Source organism: Elephantulus edwardii, unplaced genomic scaffold (genome assembly GCF_000299155.1).
Source record: "Elephantulus edwardii isolate Elephantulus edwardi_28Jun2011 unplaced genomic scaffold, EleEdw1.0 scaffold00015, whole genome shotgun sequence".
Classification (NCBI taxonomy): Eukaryota; Metazoa; Chordata; class Mammalia; order Macroscelidea; family Macroscelididae; genus Elephantulus; species Elephantulus edwardii.
In genome coordinates this window covers 22566529-22586429 of record NW_006399765.1, presented here as the reverse complement: position 1 = coordinate 22586429, position 19901 = coordinate 22566529, and the positions used below count along the sequence as shown (strand labels likewise).

Genomic DNA, 19901 nt, shown 5'->3' with positions numbered 1-19901 from the left:
CATCCGGTCAGCTCCCTTTCGTGGGCCTCGTGCGTGGCCTCGCTCTTAGGCACCATGGATTCCACCCCTTGAAGCAAAGAGGACAGAACAAAAAACTTGTAGATTCTTGGAGATTAAGGTGACTCTGAGGCCAGTGAAGCCTCTCCCACTTTGCTCTCTTGAATGTTTCATGAAGTCCTTGTTGTTGTTGTTAGGTGCAACTGAATAGAAACAGTGACTAATCCTGTACCATCCTTAAAATCACCACTGTGCTCGCACGCACGGATGCAGCCATTGTGCCAGTCCTTGTCACTGAAGGTCTTCTTTTCTGCTAATGTTCTTTACAAAGGGTGATGTCCTCCCGATAACATTCCTAAAAATACAAACTCTTGCCTTCTGCTTCTTTCGGCAGTCCATGGTATAGTCAATATTCCTCCCCTCCCTTGCTCATGGGAAGTATTAATTATTTCTCAGGATTTTCCAACATGGACAGTTTTCTAGTTCTTAATCAGTTCAAAAATTGTCTGAAGAAATTTGTACTCTTTTACAACACAGACGATGTAAGTGGACTGGTCTTGGGTCTCGGTATCTTTAAAATTTTTATTTGTTAATTTTTGAATAAAGAAACATTCCCAAATAATTGGGGAATATTGTCAAAAGGGAGCAGTCCTTGAAAGGGGATATCTTACTTGGAAAGAGGGAGGGTTGTCAAAGAAGAGGAAGAACCTCAGGGAAGATTGACACAGTGATGACAACAAAGTGCGGGTGATACGGGGACAGAGCAGAGTTTCTGTCTGTCGTCCCTAGAGTGGCTGTAACTTGACAGCCTTTAACCTAAGGTTGAAACTAAAGGGATTCCACTTTGCTGACCTTCTGATGCTACCTGAATAAGGCTGTGTATTCCAGGAAGTGGTAAATAATCTGATTAATGTTTACCCTTAGACACAGTTCTATGACCCACCCCAAGAGATAGTTGCAAGTTAGAACAGGGAGTCCTGAAATAGTGGAAAATGGCCCAGGCCCTTGAAACTGCTGTGACTTCCCCCAACCAATGTTGTTGTTGTTATGTGCCCTTGATTCACAAAGACCCTCTGAACAATAGCTCTGAACCCTGCCCTATCCTGAGTCAGTCTATCCTACCCTATCACTGTCTCAGACACAGCTGCCCCATTGCCACAGCCAACTGATCTCATCCAGGGTCTTCATCTCCCGCATTGACTCTCCACCCGAGTATGATGTTCTTCTCCAAGAACCATCAACCTTTCAGGTAATAGCTAAGCACTTAACCATTGTATTACCAAATGTTAAAGAAGATGGAGCAAAATATTAGCAACAGGTGAATCTGGGTAAAGTACATGTGGATATTATGTATGTATGTATTTAATTTTATATGGGTTTATTTACAAAGTTCATATACATTGCTTTTCCCACTGAATCTTTCTTATTTCTATTTCTTCACCCTTCCCTGCTCCCCGTCAAATTGTGGAACACTTTGGTTAATGACCACACACCCCACCCCCCACCCATCCTCAGCCCTCTGCTCCCACCCCCTTGGATCCTCATACTTGCTCTACAATAACGGTCTATTTGACTAATGGCATTTGACTAATTTTTTGTGCTGTTGTTAGTGAAAGATCCAAAACCACTACAAAGTCCAGAAGCAACACTAGCCAAGCGTATAGCAAATGCAGGCTTAGTGGGTGTCAGCAGCAAACAAAGAGAAGAGTCGGGTATTTATCCATTCTACTAAGGTACACCTGATCCAGGCCATGGTCTTCTCAGTTATCTGCTGTGCATCAGAGAGCTGGACAAAGAAGATGACAAAAGAAGTACGGCCCTTGAGCTGTGGTGCTGGAGAAGAGTGCTAAAGATCCGAAGGACAGCCAAAAGAACAGCTATGTCTTGGAAAGAGTGCACCCAGAGTGCTTGCTCCTTGGAAGGAGTCTGCAGTTTGAGGCCACCAGCTGCTCCACAGGAGATTAACTGCCTAGAAAAACCCACCGGAAGGTCAGCTCTGGGTCGGTCTGACTCTGTGGTACATGAGGACAACAACAACCACAACAACATAGCATCAGTTTAAACTCACAGTGACCTTGTGTTCAACAAAAGGAAACTCTGTCCATCCTGTGCTGTCCCCTCAGTAACTATTAGACTCAGACTCACTGTGGCCACTACTTTTCAAATCCGTTTTGTGATGTCACTGATCTTGTATTTTATCAAGCGTGATGTCCTTCTCCAGGAACCAGTCCCCCCTTATAACACGCTCAAAGTACCTCAGAACTTTCTAAGTCCTTTCTAAGAAGTATTCTGGCTGAACATGAAAGGTCCAAACTCATTTCAAAGCCCAGAAGCAACACTTCCTGCTCCTACAGCAAATTTGCTTCCTTTAAAACACATGCTTCCCTTCAAGACGCACCAGGGCCTCGAACAATGCCTTGGTGGATGAACTGGAGTCCTCTTCGAGGCCTGCTTTGCATCTTTGGTGGGTCAGGACTGTGTCACTGGCACCAATCAGGAAGAAATTCGCACTGGTGTGGATCAGCGGATCCAGATGTTTCTGGATATCACAAGACAAACACAGTGTTTATTCCTACAAAAAAAGAGAAGGGGAAAGAAAGATTACAGTTATCTGTCCAGAGACTTGAGCAAGTTATCAAAGAGGACGTGTCAGAGCTGAGGAATGAGTTGAAGCAGAAAGACGCCCTGGTCCAGAAGCACCTGACCAAGCTGTGGCACTGGCAGCAGGTGCTGGGCAACGTTGGCGGGAAGCAGGTGCTGGACAACGTCAGCGTCCAGCACAAGAAGCAAGCCAAGCTCCCACAGGGCTTCCTGGCCTAAGTGGAGCAGGCCTGGGCCAGCATCCCTGCACCACTGAAGCTGATCCCAGCGCACAGGCAGCACCCTCGGCCTCAAGGCTGCCTGCCTCCTTTGTGAACCAGCCTCTGACCACCCATTCCTGGCAGCCTGGCTTTCTGGGAGAACCCAGGGCCAAGGGGCCAAGGCATGTGACAAATCTCCTTTCATGCACCCAAACTTTTAAACTCAGTTTTGTTGTTAGGTGCCATCAAGTCTGTCTGATTCAGCTGCCTTGTACAGCAAAACAAAGCCCTGCCCACTAGTTTATAAAATGTTTGTTTCTCAAGTACTTTCTAAAATGTCTCTAATTTTGGTAAACTGATAGATTATTCTTTAAGTTTAGATTTAGTTTAATGTCATGCCAATTAAAAAAAAATGCACAGTGCTTGCTTCAGCAGCACTTATACTAAAATTGGAACAATACAGAGAACCTTAAAACGGCCTCTGCACAAGGATGACACACAAATTCGTGAAGTCTTCCCTATTTTTACTGCCTAAAAGTAATATATGATTAGGTATTATTTGCAAGACAACAGTATAGAATAAGAGGTGCGTAGCAAACTGGACTCGGGGAGAGAGGGAATTGTGCAACCGTGAAAGAATATTTGTTTTTTTCTTTTTTAAAAATTTTTTTATTATTATTAATTTTGATGAAAGTTTACAGAGACTGAGGATTCCATTCATTCGTTACTGCACTTTTATCCTTGCCAACCCCTCCCTCCCCCCAGTTCACTCTTCTCTTTGAAAAGTAAAAGAAAAATTCTATCATTGTTATACAATCCCTCGCCCAACGTCCACTCCACTGTCTAGCCTTCATTCTGGACTTGTTTTTTCTTTCTTTTTTTTTTTAAAAAGAATCTTTTTGAAGAGAAAAGTGAACTGGGGGGAGGGAAGAAAATGTGCAACAATGAATAAATGGAAATTCAAGTTTTCTGTAAACTTTTGTTAAAATATCAATAAAAAATAATTTTTTTTAAAAAAAATGCACACTTAGGTGAAAGTGGGCTGAGGCTTAATGGACCACAGCATAGAATAAAGAGACTAGGGTATTTGTGCGTTCTACATTGGCTAGTTGTGGGTTGTTGTTGTTATGTGCCGTCGAGTCACCTGTGACTCATAGGGACCCTATGTACCCTATGTACAACAGCCCTATACTCTGCTCTATCCATTGCTAATCTTATTGTCTCTGACATGCCTATCCCCATTACTCCAGTGACTGAATTAATCCACCTCATAGAGGGTCTTCCTCTCCTGTGCTGTCCCTCCACCCTCCCAAGTATGATGTCCCTCTCTAAGGACTGATCCCACCTTGAAACATGTCCAAAGTATGTCAGACGAAGCTTCAGAATCCTTGCCTCCAAAGAACAACCTGGCTTCACCCTCCCTAGGACAAACTTGTTTGTTTTCCTAGCAGTCCATGGTATATTCAATACTCTTCTCTAGCACCACAGCTCAAAGGCATCAGTTCTCCTTCTATCATCTTTAGTTATTGTCCAGATCTCTGATACATAGCAAGTAATTGAAAGGACCATGGCCTTTATCAGGCATACCTTAGTCTCCGGACTGACATTGTTGCTCTTCAGTACTGTGGAGGGGAGGTCTCTGACAGCAGACTTCCCCCGTGCAATTTGTCTTTTAATTTCCTTGCTGCTGGTGCCAAAAGTGTTGACTGTAGAGTCAAGCAAACTGAAACTGTTAACAATCTCCATCTCTTCATCGTCTATCATGATGCTGCCAAATGGTCGAGCTGTGAGAATCTTTGTTTTCTTGATGTTGAGCTTCAATTCATATTTGAGGCTGCCGTCCTTGACCTTCTGCAGCAAGCACTTCAGGTCCTCAGATTCAGCAAGCAAGATTGTGTCATCTGCATAATGCAGATTGTTGATGAGTCTACCTCCAAATCTGATGCCACAGTTCTCATAGAGCCCAGCCTCCCGGATAATTTCTTCTGCATTTAGATTGAAAAGATAGGGAGATAGGACACATCTTTGATGCACACCCTTCCCAATATTTAACCATCCAGTTTTCTGATGACTGCCTCCTGGTCCTAGTATAGGTTTCGCAGAAGCACAGTCAAGTGTTCTGGTAGACACCGCAATTTCAAGGGCCTGGGCTCTTCTCCCATTTCTTTAGCACTCCTGTTTTAACTGTCAGCTCTCCCCTAGGATGGGTTGTAAAACTATGTCTGTTGTTGTTGCCATTGTGGAGTTAGAACTGATCCAAAGCCGACCCTCCAGCAGGTAATTTAAGCCCTTGAGAGGAGATTGTCCATCCTTCACTGTGGAGCAGCTGATAGATTTGAACCATGTGCTTTTGAGATTGCAGCACAGCTTCTTACCACTAGGCCAGCAGAGCTCCCTAAAACTGTCTAGAAGTAAACATTATTTACTATTTCCCGGAACACACAGAAGTATTCAGATAGGGTCAGGAAAATGGAATCACTTTGGTTTCAACCTTATTCTTCTTCCAGAAGGGGTTTCTTTGTTCTACTGACAATCCAAAGTATATTCCATATTCTCCATTAACTTTGCAATTCAAATGCATCCGTAATTCTTTGGTCTTATTTTTTTTCATTCTCTGGTCCCCCCCCCCTTTTTTCCTTTTATCCCATTGCTTGATGTTGACAAATTGGAGATGGGATTTTACGAGCATCTTCTCTCTAAGAGGAGTGAAGCACTTCATAGCTTTCGAAAGTTTACTGGGTTTAGTTTCCTTCCTGTAAGGGAGCTCTGGTGGCCCAGTGGCAAGAAGCTGTGCTGCAGTCTCAAAGGCACAGGGTTTGAGGACACCAGATGCTCTGCTGGAGAAGGGTGGGCAGTCACCTCCCATGCCATTATCTGCCTCTGAAATCCCACCAGAGGGTCAGTTATGGGTCGCTTCCCACTCTACGGTACACAACAAAGGGATCTGGAGAATATAGCATTGGAAATGTGACTATATTGGTCATGGTATTTGCCACTATAATGGACAGCATGCCTAACTAGTAGTAGCTTTAGCAAAGAAGAAATTTCATTATTATGAACTTAGAGAAACGATGAAAGTTATAGAAGTGTTCAGATCTTTCGTTCATAGGATCATTGTGAGTAACTTAACAATAACAACAAAATAGAGAGAGCTTTATTGGCCTAGTGGATAGAAAGTTAAGCTGCCAAGCCAAAGGTGGGTGATATTATTCTGCAGCCCTCAGGCCTGGTTTTAATTGTTTTTGGTCAAACATTCCTCTAAGTGGTGTAGCAATGATCTGTTCACTTGCTGTACAGAGGTAACTTGTCGTTGCTGTGATGCTAAACACTGTGACACTGATGTGCCAAATGTCATAATGGTTACCCATAGTGGACAGTGTTTGCTGGAGCTCCCTGACTAAAACAAGCTTGGGAGCAAGAGTGGCATCCACTTCCGAAATAGCTTGCCTCTGGAAATCCTAGTAACTTGGAGAAACGATCAAAGTTATACTTTGTTCAGGTCTATGAGTCGTCTACGACTTGACTATACATAACAACAACAACAACTGTAGACGTTGGCAGCTGCAGTTATTTTAATACTTCAGAGACACTCTTCAGAAACTAGGCTATTGGCGTTTTTGTATTTTGCCACCTCTAACACTTGGCTTTTGTCCTGAGATTCTGTCTCAAGGCAGATGTTACAAGGCCTGACATCACTTGATCATAGGACAGTGACCCATACAGGAAGGAAGGGAAGAGCCTGTTATTGTTGTTAGATGCTATTGAGGTTCAGATCTGTTGTTTATAGAGTCACTATGAATCATTCTTTTTTCCCCCTTGTGTACCGTCGAATCAGATCTGACAGGCACAGGAGGAGATTGCCCCTCCTTCTCCAGTCGAGCATCTGGTGGATTCAAACCGTGAGCCTTCGGGATTGCAGCACAGTTTCTTGCCAGTAGGCCACCAGAGCTCCCTTACTATGGGTCATACTTGACCCAATGGAACATAACAACAACAACAGAAATACCAGAAGTGGATGTATTTAACAAACAATATACTCTCACAGTTTAGGAAGCTGAACATCCAAATTCATGGTCCAGCTCTGGAGGAAGGTTTTCTCTCTATGTCAGCTCTGGAAGAAGGCTTTCTGTGTCAGCTCTGGAAGAAGACGCTAGTCTCCTTTCAATGTATATATAGGCTCGATGTTCCTTGGCCATCTCCATGTCTTGACATTAATCTTCTCTTGCATCTAGTTGGTTCTCAGCTCTGGGATCAGGTCAAAAGGACACACTGTGCTACTTGGCTCCTCTTTCTTTGTGGTCAAGTCCCTCTAGCCCCTGCTTATTTGATTAATCTCTTTTATATCTCCAAAGTTACTCGCTCAAAATAGAACCTAATTCCATAAATCACATCCTACCTTATTAGCGTATCTGCCTCTAATTTGTCTCATTACCATCAGCACCCACTGATGTGGAATGGATTCCTTACTCATGGTGACCCATTGGTTTCAAAAGCTTTGCATCTTTTTGGGGTTCTTGTTTATTTTTGTGTGTATACCATCTAATTGGATCCGACTGGTATAGTAGGAAATTGCCCTTCCTTCTCCAGCGGAGCATCTGGTGGATTTGAACTGTGTGCCTTTGGGATTTCAGCGCAGCTTCTTGCCACTAGGCCACCAGAGCTCCCTGAAAGCTTTGCATCTTTATGAGAGGAGATTGACTATCTTACTTCCTCAGAGTAACCAGTGGGTTTGAATTGCTTTGGCTGGTAGCTCAACAAACACAGCTTCTTCCACAGTTCCTTCATGAACTTCATTGAAGTGAGATTTTATAACACATGGGAAAGTCTGCTGATAGGGACCTCTCCAAAGTATTGAAGAGCAATGGTATGTCTCTGGAGACTAAAGTGCATCTGCTTCAGGCCATGGTCTTTGCAATCACTTGTTATGAGTCAGAGAACTGTACAATGACCAGGGAGGATAGAAGGAGAATTGATGCTTTTGAGCTTTGGTGTTGGAGAAGAGGGTTGAGGGTACCATGGACTGCTAAGAAAACAAACAGATTCATCCTGGAGAGGTTTAAACTGGGCTGCTCCTAGGAGGCGAGGATTCTGAGACTTTGTCTGACATATTTTGGACATGTTGTAAGGAGGGACTGGTCCTTGGAGAGGGACATCATGCTTGGGAGGGTGGAGGGCAGGCGCAGGAGGGGAAGGCCCTTTGGGAGGTGGATTGATTCGGTGACTGTGTCAGAGAGCAGAGTTTAGAGCTGTTGTACATAGGGTTGCTATGAGTTTCAAGCAACTCAAGGCACATAACAACAACAACAACAACAACAGGATAATGACACTAGACCACAAAAACAGAGGATGTTTACACAACACTGAGCATCCTGGCCTAGTCAAGTTGGCACATACTTTTGTTGTTGCCTAATAGGCTCTATCAGCTACAACTGATAGCAACTCTGAACCACAGAACTGAATGTTCCTCAACCCCAGGCCATCATCAGGATCTCCGTCAAGCTCAAGCCTATTGTTATAGTCACTGTGCCAGCCTCTCATTTCTTTCTTTCTTTTTTTTTTTAAATATTATTATTTGTGTGTACCGTCAAATCAGATCTGACTGATATAGGAGGAGATTGTCCCTCCCTCCCCAGCAGAGCATCTGGTGGATTCGAAAGGTGTGCCTCTGGGATTGCAGTGCAGCTTCTTGCCACTAGGCCACCAGAGCTCCCCTCTTGTTTTTTTAAAGTCTAAATGCATTTAAAAATATGAGCACTTCACAAATTTGTGTGTTATCCTTGCGCAGGGGCTGTGCTAATCTTCTCTGTGTCAGTCCAGTTTTAGTATGTGTGCTCCAGAAGTGAGCTCTGTGTCCACTCCCCTTGACAGGATCTTCCTCTCTCTTGCTGACCCTCCACCTTCACTAGCATGATATCTTTTCCCAAGGGCATATTTTGGGGGAAATAATTCAGTTCTTTGTAGAAGTTGGGCAGGAAGAAACAGTGCCTCAGTTTATCCCACCCAGAAAGCCGTAATGTCTTAATGGAGTCAGGAATACAAGAGCTGTATTGGTGTTTGGGCAATGTCGTGATGACCATCGGAGAGCAATGTGAGAAAAAGCAGAATGGAACACGAGAGCCTCAGGATGTCATGCAGATCTGACCAGCTCGGTGGGGCGCTGGGGAGCAAAAACTGCTTGCTAAAGGGGTTCATTGTCAGGCAGCAATGGCCAGGCCCTAACTCCAAGAAGACTAGGAGCTATCCAGAAAGAGGGTGGCCGTAATGTGAAGACACTGCAACTTGTCGGCTAACTGCACTTTCCACGGCTGAATAAACTCTTTTTTGAAGTGATAGCCCTCCAAGGCTACCACAGACAAACTGACAGACATACTACCAGGGGCCTGACCTGGTTGTGCTCAAGGAAATAAATTTTTTTTTCAAGGAAATAAATTTTAAGGCAACACCTCAATTTCTGCCACAACCAGCATCCTGTTTAACAGTGGGAGTCAGAAGAATGATCTATAGATTAGGTTCAATTCACCAATTAAGTTTCTTTTTTATTTTCAACACTCATTTTGTTTTCTTTTCGTCCTGTAATTTTCTGAAAGGGATATTTTAATACCCTCATTTTACACAGGAGAAACTGAAGCTCACTGTCAGGATGAAATTTGTCCAAAATCGTCTAGCTAGGAGATAAGAGTGAGGATTTGAATCATGTCAACTGATTCCAGAATTCGTTTTAGAGGGGGGAAAAAAATTAAATTAATAATTTTCTTTAATGCGAAACTTTTCAGGGCTTTTTAATCTGATTAGCTACTCAGTAGATCTCCGAAGATCATGGACTAACTCTCGTGGACTGTGGATATTAGGGAGCTCTGGTGGCTTAGTGGTAAAGGAATAGCGCTGCCAACCCAAAGGATGGGTTTGAACCCACCAGTGTTCAGAGAGATAAAGTTGGGCAGCCTCCTCTCTTGGCATTTACTGCCTCTGAAAAACTCCTGCAGGGTCAGCTATGGGTTGGTTCAGACTCAACAGCACACAACAATAAGTGAATGTTAAGGTTATTCTCTCTCTCTTCCTCCACTTTTTTCTTTCTTTAAGGAACTCCCAGTGGTAACATTGACAATCTGGGAAGACTCCCTGAGTGGACCAGCCTTGAGAGCTAAGAGGCCTGAGGCAGAAAGGATATTTAAAGAAGCCAAAGGCAAGTAGACAGATAAGGGAGAGATAAGGGCATCAATGGGGATTGTAGTTTGTGTTATCAATTGATTGTGTATGATCTGGGGGGGAAAAAAACCAACCAACCAACAACCCACCCAAAAGCCTTTCTTGCTACTCTTAGAACTTCAACTTCCTAACTTGTAACACAAATGACAAAACCACCTTTGAGGTCCCTTCAAACTTGCCGGTGGCATTTAATCTACTGTCTTTTAAACAAGAGGAAGTAGGCAAATGCATTTGAAGTAGACATTCCTAAGAACTTCAAGGGGATATTGGTGCCAGGCTCCCCTTCCTGGAAATCTTTTGAAATGTCAGGCTGAGCTGAGTGAACACTTGGCCAGCCAGCAGGCAGGGAGAATTCCGACTGTCCCTCTGGCTCCACAGTGCCGAGTCCCAGATCACCCTCCCACCTTTCAGTAAATGAACTTGTCAGTGACGTTTCTTTCTTCGCTCTCCCAGCGGTCTCCTTAAGACTATTACAGCAAGGGCCACATTTGCCAGAGTAAACTCATTTCATGCCTTTAAAGGAAATTCAAAAGCCAATTGTTGAACTGACTTTTGAAGGCTTACTTTCTAGCTTTGGAAACAGTGAAAGCAGGTCCAAGGTAAAACAGAAACACTCAGGTGGAATGAAAGTATCCAGAACGAAAAATCTCCTAGGCGCATCCCACTCCAGCATCTTCCTTCCTCAGAGGCGTCTTGAAATTTTCAGAGGAGAATTTCAGATATATATATAATGATACATCATTGTATTGGGGCTGCATATCCTTGAAGAAATAAAAAAAAAAACAAAACAAAAGGACTCACACTACAAGTTATATGTGTGTTATATCTGTTATGATGTTTTTGGCTCTAAGTACAGAACATGATCTTCAAATACATTATAATGGTTATAAGAAGCCTGCAGGTAGAACCCTTTATATTTGGCTCATTTAGAGAAGCAATGACATCACTGAGGGTCCAGATTCTGGATGGAGATTCTCTCCCTGCTCTGGCATGATGAGCTCTGGCCCTGAACCTTCATGCCCAGAGGCTAGGTGAGCCAGCAGAGTGGACGGGAGGATCCCTGTCTGTGCCAGGATAGCTAGCAATACCTTTGCTCTGCACAAAAGAGATTTTGAGCTACAGGATTACATCTGACTTAGCTTAAACGGAATAGAACCCAACTCAGCTTTCCCTTCGCTGGCCCACAGAATGCCCAAGGGACAAAATGCCCACTGACGTCAGGGCACGGGGCATGGGGCAGCCAGAGTGGAAAGAGACAGTGATCTTAACTGGAACAGTTAAAATGCTTTGTCTTTGCAGATTTACCGCAGCACGTGACCCTGTGAGCACACTGTTAGGGCTTTGGAAAAGGCTGTCAAGTGTGGGGCCCTGCCCATTCCCTTCATTTATTTCCTGATAGATTTGCCTTTCTATGACCAGGCCTGACTGAGTGATGAGTAGAACGTGTTAGTGGGTGAAAGAAGAAACCAAGAATGATTCTAAAGCATACTTTTTTTTTTTTTTTTACTGTGGAATTGGATGTTTACTAAGGGAGAGAGAGGATTGGGTGGTCAAGGGTCAAAAGTTCAATGGTAGCCAGGTTAAATTTGAGGTGCCTCTGAAACACCAAAAGGTGCCCTGGTGTCGCAGTGGTTAAAGAACTTGGCTGCTAACCAGAAGATCAGTGGTTCAAATGAGCTTTGCAGAGGAGAGACTTAGCAGTCAGCTCCTGCAAAGATTACAGCCTTGAAAAATCTCCTGGGACAGTGCTTCTAGGTCTTACAGAGCTGCTTCTTGTTCTCTACCCTGCGGTCAGAACCACTAAGACTCCCTGAGCAGAGGCGTTATGAGTCAGAATTGACTCAAAGGCATGGGTTTGGAGATTTTATAAGACAGCAAAGTGACAATTGGACAGCATGTCTGGTGCTCAGGGAGCACGGATAGAGTCAGCAGAACTGAATGTGGGAGCTATAAAAAAGTAAATAAATGAACACATAAACGTGGGAGCTGTCAAGGTTTACGCTCACTGCCGTCAAGTGGAGTGTGACTCACAGCCATCCTCTGTCCAGGTTCCAAGGATATAAATCTTTATAGGAGAAAACTGCCCATCTCTCCCCTGCTGGGAGATTCGAACTTCTGGCTTTTCTGTTAGTAGCACAATGTGTAACACACCACACACACCACAGCTCTTTGTGGAGCTGAAAGTTGTGGGGCTGCTTACGGACTGACAAATCACAAAAAAATGGAATCCCATCTTCATTTACTTCTGTTAACATTAATCCCAGAAGGCAGGCATTATTACTCCAGAAGGAAATCATATGTTGAGTTTTGTTTTTATTTTGGTTTTTGTGCTTGCAGCCAAAAGCCCTCGAACAGGTATTACATGGATAGATTCTTCAGAATGCCAGGCCTCTCAGCAGGTGAGTGTTGAGCACCTCTTATCTACCTGTGTTAGGTGTGGGAATAGAGTCCCTCTCCTCGTGACACCTGTATTAACAGATCTTCCTCGTACGCACAAGGCTTGTATCCTGTTACTCACTGCATTGTACTCCAGGATGGATGCAGAAATGGTCTTTTTGACTAAGAATGCAGCCCCACTTTTCCTCACTTTTTCATTCCCAGTCATAGTAAGTAGGTCATGTCATTGATTGTCTGATGCAGAGTGGAATTTTAGGAGAGCCCAGTTTTTTTGCTTGGTTTTTTTTTATGTTTTTTTTTCTTTAAATTTTATTATTTTTTGTGTGCGTGTACCGTCAAATCAGATCTGACTGGTACAGGAGGAGACGGTCCCTCCTTCCCCGGCAGAGCATCTGGTGGATTCGAACCGTTAGCCTCTGGGATTGTAGTTTGCAGCTCCTTGCCACTAGGCCACCAGAGCTCCCCAAGAGCCCAGTTTTGTAGCAGGACATCAAGTTCGGAAGGTCAACACAAGAGAGGAAGAGCCGAAGGGAAATGGATTGACCCAGTGACTGTGACAATGGGGTCAGGTGGTCAGAGATGGTGAAGTTGGCTCAGGATAAGACAAGGTTCAGAGCTGTCATTCACAAGATTACTATGCTTAGTTGACTTGAGGGCACATAACAACAACAACATCATTCTTGTGAAGCTGACACTAGGATGAAGGTGAAATGTTGATCAGATATAATCGTATACAATACAAGGAATGTATATATAATATAATGTAGTACATAAAACAACCACAAACTGCAATTTATGCAAAGAAGATAAAGAAGCTGGTAGCTACAGTACAGCCGTCGTTGTTGTCAATTTGGAACCGACTCATAACTGATCCCTCCAGTGGGTTTACTCAGGCTATAAATTGCAGCTGAATGCTCTGAGATGGGCACTTTTGCTTTGGTGACAGCCCATAGGAATGTTTCATTGTGAAGGAGTGTGGGATGAAGGACCCCATGGAGTGCCTTGGGTAGTGTTGCTTTATTTTGGAGGAACATACTTCTAAATCATACAGCATTCTTATATCTGTTTGCCATACTGAGGTAATCTGGGTTTGCTATGATGTTAAACCTTGTGCCTTTTGGGTGTCAAATGCCATAACAGCTGCCCATGGTGGACAGTGTTTGGCGGAGCTGCCAGTTTAAGACAGGTTTGGAAGCAGGAGTGGCACCCACTTCCTAAAACACATGCCTCTAGAAACTCTGTGAACTTGGAGAAATGACAATAGTTATAGAAAGACTTTAGGTCTTTTGTTCATTGAGTCGCTATGAGTCGTCATAGATCCGTCAGCAATAGACAACAGCAACATAAATGGCATAGATTTCCCATATTTCTCCCATAGAGCAATTGGAGGGTTTGAACCATCTGCCTTTGAGTTGGCAGTTCAATTCCTTACCCAGCAGGCTACCAGTTGCTGCTGAATCATTTCCGACCCATGCTGATTAGTGTGTGTTAGTGCAGAGCAATATGCCTTAGGGTTTTGCCTAGCAGAGAGACCAGAGTTCCCCACCACAGAGTTTTCAATGGCTGATTTTTAGAAAGTAAATGGCTAGACTTTTCTTCAGAGTCACCTCTGGGTGGACTTGAACCTCTAAGCTTTTGGTTAGAGGCCAAATGTGTTAACAGTTTTAACCATCAGGCGAGCTCTGGTGGCCTCGTAACAAGAAGCTGCACTGCAATCCCAGAGGTGTGCTGTTCGAACCCACCAGATGCTCTGCTGGAGAAGGAGGGACAATTTCCTCCTGTACCAGTCAGATCTGATTTGATGGTACACACACAGAAAAGATAATAAAATTTTTTAAAAAGAGAAAAAAAAAGCCCTTTTCACCATCAAAGAATTTCCTGGAAGGAGATATACACTGGTAGCATCCTAAGCTCCCAGGAAGGGGTTTTTTAGAGGTAATGAGATAAGGAAGGGAGACAGATTTGGAAGACATACATTTTCTAGATAACTTTATTCTATTTGATGAAGGAAATGAAAGCTCAGAAGTAACTTGTTTAAGGTCGCACTGCCAATGGGTGGCAGAGCTGGCACTGGGAACGAGGTTGGCCCGGCCCCAGAGCCTGAGCGCCATCTATTTTAACAGACTGTCTCCTAATGGAGCTGGTGGGTAAATGAGTGCTTCTCCTCGCCTGCTCCTCCTGGGCTCGCTCCTCTGCACACCACACTGTGGCATCTCTGGTGGCTAAACATCAATACCCGCCTGCACAGATTGCTGCCAGGACAGGCTGTGAGTGTGCAGGCTACTTCTTTGCACCACGGAAACCACCAAGCCTGTAGGGCTGCTGCAGGGAGTGAGAATCATGCTGGCAGGTTCCTGCCACTATCCCGATCTCCAGTGGACGCGTTTCACCTGCCTTTTGTTACTTTGTATTTTGTTACTTTGATTGTTGTATGTGCTGTCCAGTCAGAACCGACTGGTAGCTGACTCTCCAGCAGGTTTTCAGAAACTGTAAATTGCACAGGAGGAGATTGCCCGTCTTTCTCCCTCAGAACAACTGGTGGGTCTGAACTATCTGCTTCTGACCTGGGAGCACAACTCCATACCCCCTGGGCCACCAGAACTTCCTACTTAAGATCAGAATTCTTAAAGGATTTTTACGTGAGGGCCTTGGGTTCCAAGTCCTTTATCTTCCTGATAAGACTATGTATTTTTGGGTCAGTTACTCAGCTTCTTTGTGCCTTGGTTTCCTCATCTGCAAAAGGATATTCGTAACAGTAACTATCTCATAGAATTGATATAAGGGTTCCATGAGGCATGTGCCTGGTACACTGTCTTTCAACCTGTATCCCTCTTGTTCCGCACACTTCCCTTCCCCTGCAGAACCCCTACCTGGAATGGCCACCCTCTTACCTAATTAATGACTGTCCATCCGTTAGATCCTCCAACATCTGACTGTAACCTTCTTGAGGGCAGAGTTGTTTATGCGTCCCACTGTTGTCCTGAACCTAGGATGTGCTCAGTAAATGTGTGTATTCAGTGAGTGACTGAGTGAATGAATGAGTTAGGTGGCTAGTTAACATAAAGCATTTAACATGGTTTTTGAGTGTCCTTATGTAGATGGGTGTTAGGAATGAAGCAGATGAAACACATACCGTCATCAAACTGACAGTCTGGGAGGAGGGTAAAATGTTTTCGCTAATCATCGCACTAATTTTCAACCACAACTGTGGCATGGGCTAAGAAGAAAAAATTATTGGGTGTGCCGTTGGATTACAACCGGAGGGTGCCATTTGATTGTAACAGTGTGGTGTGTGAACGACACATTCTGAACCCAGAATACGAACGTTTGAATCCTGACTTCTCACTGCCTATGTGACTGCCAAGAAAACAAACAGATTCATCCTAGAGAGGATTAAACCAGGCTGCTCCTTGGAGGCAAGGATTCTGGAGCTTCGTCTGACATACTTTGGACATGTTGTAAGGAGAGACAGGTCTTTGGAGAGGGACATCATGCTGGGTAGAGTAGAGGGACAGCGCAGGAGGGGAAGACCCTCTATGAGGTGGATTGATTCAGCGACTGGGGTAATCGGGATGGGTGTGTCAGAGGCAATGAGATTGGCACAGGATAGAGCAGGGTTTAGGGCTGTTGTACATAGGGTCGCTATGAGTCGCAAATGACTCGATGGCACATAACAACAAACAACAATGTGACCTTAAGCTAAGTCATTAAATCTCTGAGTCTCAGCTTCCTGGTTTGTAAATTAGGGAAATAAGTACCTAGCTCTCTGTTTCACTGTGCAGACTGTCTCTGTGCGCATAGAAAGCACCTGAAGTGATGTCAGAGCCGGAGCACCTAGCACAGAGGGTTACATTCGTATCCTTAGTACACTGTTCTTGTTCTCACGGAGACCCTGGGCGCCTGCACACAGCGCACTGCTGATTGGCAAGTTGAAGGCTCGAACCTGGCCCGAAGAAGCCTTGAAAGAAAGACTTCTTGATGTGTTTTCTGAAAATTGCGGCGCACGCTTCTCTGTCTCACGCGGGACCACCCTGAGTCAGAAGCAGTTGCTGGCAACCGGTTTTTCTTATTTCCCTTGGAGAGTCTAGTGACTTCCTGGTGGAATCAGGCTCACTCGGTCCTGTTCTGGCGGACGGCTGCTGCTAGCCTCTGCGGAGGTCCACTCTGACCGCAGGTTCCACTTGGCCGTCCATACGCTCTCAACCCGTCCTATGTGAGTTTGGCCCTTGAGGTAGCAACACTCTGACTTGCAGCCCAGCTTCTCTGACTTGACGCCAGTGTTTTTGTGGATCATCTCATTCTGCTGTAGAAGCAGCATGGACACACGATGGGGCACCTGCCAGTCCACAGTCAATTTTTCTCTTTGAATTTAGCTGAACCTGAGGACCACACACATTCTAGTCTTTTCATTCAAGTGAGACAATCAATCAATTTATTATTATTTTTTTTTGCTTAAATCTCTATAAAATAGTTGTCATAACCGAGACATTCCCAGCTAGTACACCTTGTGATGAATTCCTCCTTTCCATTGGAGCTAATCCACTTGCATTTTATCACTTATGATCCCACAATCATAAAGACTGGCAGGCACAGCTTCTCTCCTTTAGACTTCCTCTTCGTTCCCAAAGACTGCAGGTTCTGGGGTTTTGTTCCTTTTCCTGCTTCTCTGCTTCGATAATCTGCTTGGAAAAAGAGAAATGGGAACTTGCATTCATCAAATGCTTGCAGTTTTAATCTTTGTAGTGTTCCATGAGCAAGGTCACACAATCACTTCTATCTTTCAGAGTCAGAAGTGAGACAAGGATCAATGAAGTCAGGATCTTACTTCATTGATAAGAAAAATGACGTCTAAACCAGGGAAGTAGCTTACCCGAGATTAGCCAGCTAGTAAATAACTGAGCCATGATTTGAGCCTGGATGCATTTGTCTTCAAAGCCTGGTTGTCCCACACAGCCAGCAACAAGAACACTCCCAGGGACAACCTTGTGCCTAAATGTCCCCAAAGCCACAAGCTTTATGCTCTAGGTTCTAAGCCTTCCAGGTCAAGGTGGTTATCTTAAGTGCAGACAAGGGTCACTGAGGGTGGGCTTCACGGCATGAGAATGAAAGCTGGAAGCAGCTAAGTATCCATTGCAGCAGAGTAAATGACATAATATGGTCCTTCAAGCCACAGTCTTTGTAACAACCACAAAGTGACTGGATGGAGCCATGCACACGAGGTGCTTGTGGCCTCCTACGGGGATTGGGTAGCTTCCTGATAATGTATGTAAGATACATGGCAGCCATGTATGGATGAGACTATACAAATAAAGTGCATGAAACTCTAAGAAGTTCATGAGCCAGTTTTGCCATCCTGCTAAGTTTAAAACATGCCATCGCAGGAATGGAAAGGGAGACTTCATAACCGTAAAGGAAGGAGAATTGGGAGAGGAGCATATCCATTGGACTTGGGGTACCCATGTTAGGAACCTCCTAGACCCAGGACACCAACAACTATGACATCAGAGATAGTGAGAGATTGTGAGGAGCAGTGGCAGAGAAATGGTGAAAACAGGCAGCAGAACAAGGAGACGGCAGAAGAAAATGTGGTGGATTCGGGACTATAGAGTTAAAACAATGAGGCATGAGGCTTGCTAGCAGCGGGGTGCCTCTGGAGTCTTGCTAGGAAACTCAGCTTGTGACTTAGAGCATAAGAAAACCAAGGACCGTTGGGCTGAAGGCTTGCTGGTGGAGTGGGCTACCACCAGCACTTTGTAGCATCTGCCCAAGCAGAACTGAGGCCAAAGGGCCCCAGAGGCAACAGACCAAAGGCCACAGAAAGACCTGCTCATGAGCCCTACTGAGAACAAACAGTCCTGACTGAAGAAATGTGTCCTGAGTAATTTCTGACCCTAAACTGTAACTGTTTACTTACCTCATAAAACCCATAGTTGTGAGTATTGTCTGTGAGTTCTATGTGGCCATTGCATTTAATTATTGAATCTAGCAGAGAAATATAAATAGTCATGGGAAGGGTGGCTGGTGTCAGAATGAGTAAAAAGGTTGATGAGAGGAGATAGTCTGACCTCCCTTCATAGGAATCATCAGCCTCAAGCCATTGATTCTGATAATGATTCTCCTTCATGCCATTTTTTTCCCATAAATGGAGACTTAAGCAAAGAATGTTTGAGGTGATAAATTGCATTCAAAACCAACTGCTTTGAGTCAATTCCAACTCATAGGACCCTCCAGCAAGTTTCTGAGGCACAGCAACTGGCGGACTCAAATGCGAGGGTATTGATCTGTGGCCTGATAGCTACACATTAAACCATGGGGTTTCCTAGATTGTATTGGGAAAGGCTAGTTAGTATAGCATAAAGATTAAGGGCAGAGACAGCATCAGACCATCGGGGTTCACCAGCCATGTGACCTTAGACAATTGACTCATTAAGAGCCCTGATGGTGTGTGGTTTAAGCGTTAGATTGCTAACCAGAAGGTTGGTAGTTCAAAACCACAGGCTACTCCTCACAAGAAAGATAACCTGGTGTGCTCCTGTAAAGATTTATAACATTAGAAGCTCTGTGAGGCAGTTACTTTTCTCGTCCATACAGTGGACTGTCAGGGACCTCTCCAGAGTAGTGAGAAGCAACGATGTCAGTCTAGAGACTAAGGTGCGCCTGATCCAGGCGATGGTCTTTGCAATTATTTGCTATGCATCAGAGATCTGGAAAATGACTAAAAATGACAGAAGAAGAATTGATCCTTTGAGTTGTGGTGCTGGAGATGAGCCTTGAACATTACATGGACCGCTAAGAAAACAAGTAAGTCTGTCTTTAGGGAGGGTGAAAACAAGTGTCTCCTCAAAGGCTAGGATTTTGAAGCTCCACCTTACATTCTTTGGGTACTTGGCCAGAAGGGATCAAGTCCTCAAGAAGGACATCATGCTTGGAAGGGTGAAAGGATAGGAAGATCCCAAATGAGATGGATTGAGGGGTAGGTGTGTTGGAGCCAGTGAGACTAGTTTAGAATAGGGTAGGCTTCAGAACTGTTGTACATAGGGTTGCTATGAGTCACAGGCAACTTGACAGAACATAACAACAACAACAACAGTGGGTATAATAATCATCATCACTACTGATAATGGTTATTATCATTTTCTTGGGAAGATTAAATGGCTTAAATAAGGTACTTGGAAAGATCACAGGAATGGTGGTAAGTATAGACTCTAGAATCAGATTTCTTGGAAGGAATTTCCAGCTGTGCTCTTTCACTTCTCCTCATTGCTTCTTTCCTTATCTGTAACATGGGCCTGACAATAGGAGTATTGTGATTAATTAACCCACAAACATAACAGAAGTGCCTAGGACAGGGCCTGACATTTAGCAAGTGCAACATTATTATTTTAAGGGAGCTCTGGTGGCCTAGTGGTAATGTTGCAGGAAGACGAGACCCAGGGGAAACCCCTCGGAAGTGAATCACAACCCCATTAATAAAGCCCCATTATTTTTTTTTCTATAATT

The 19901-nt window shown here is 44.2% G+C and overlaps 1 pseudogene; it reads left to right on the top strand.

Annotated features, from left to right (window-relative positions):
- LOC102870732 overlaps positions 1-19901 on the top strand; it is a 73308-nt pseudogene that overhangs the window by 45191 nt on the left and 8216 nt on the right.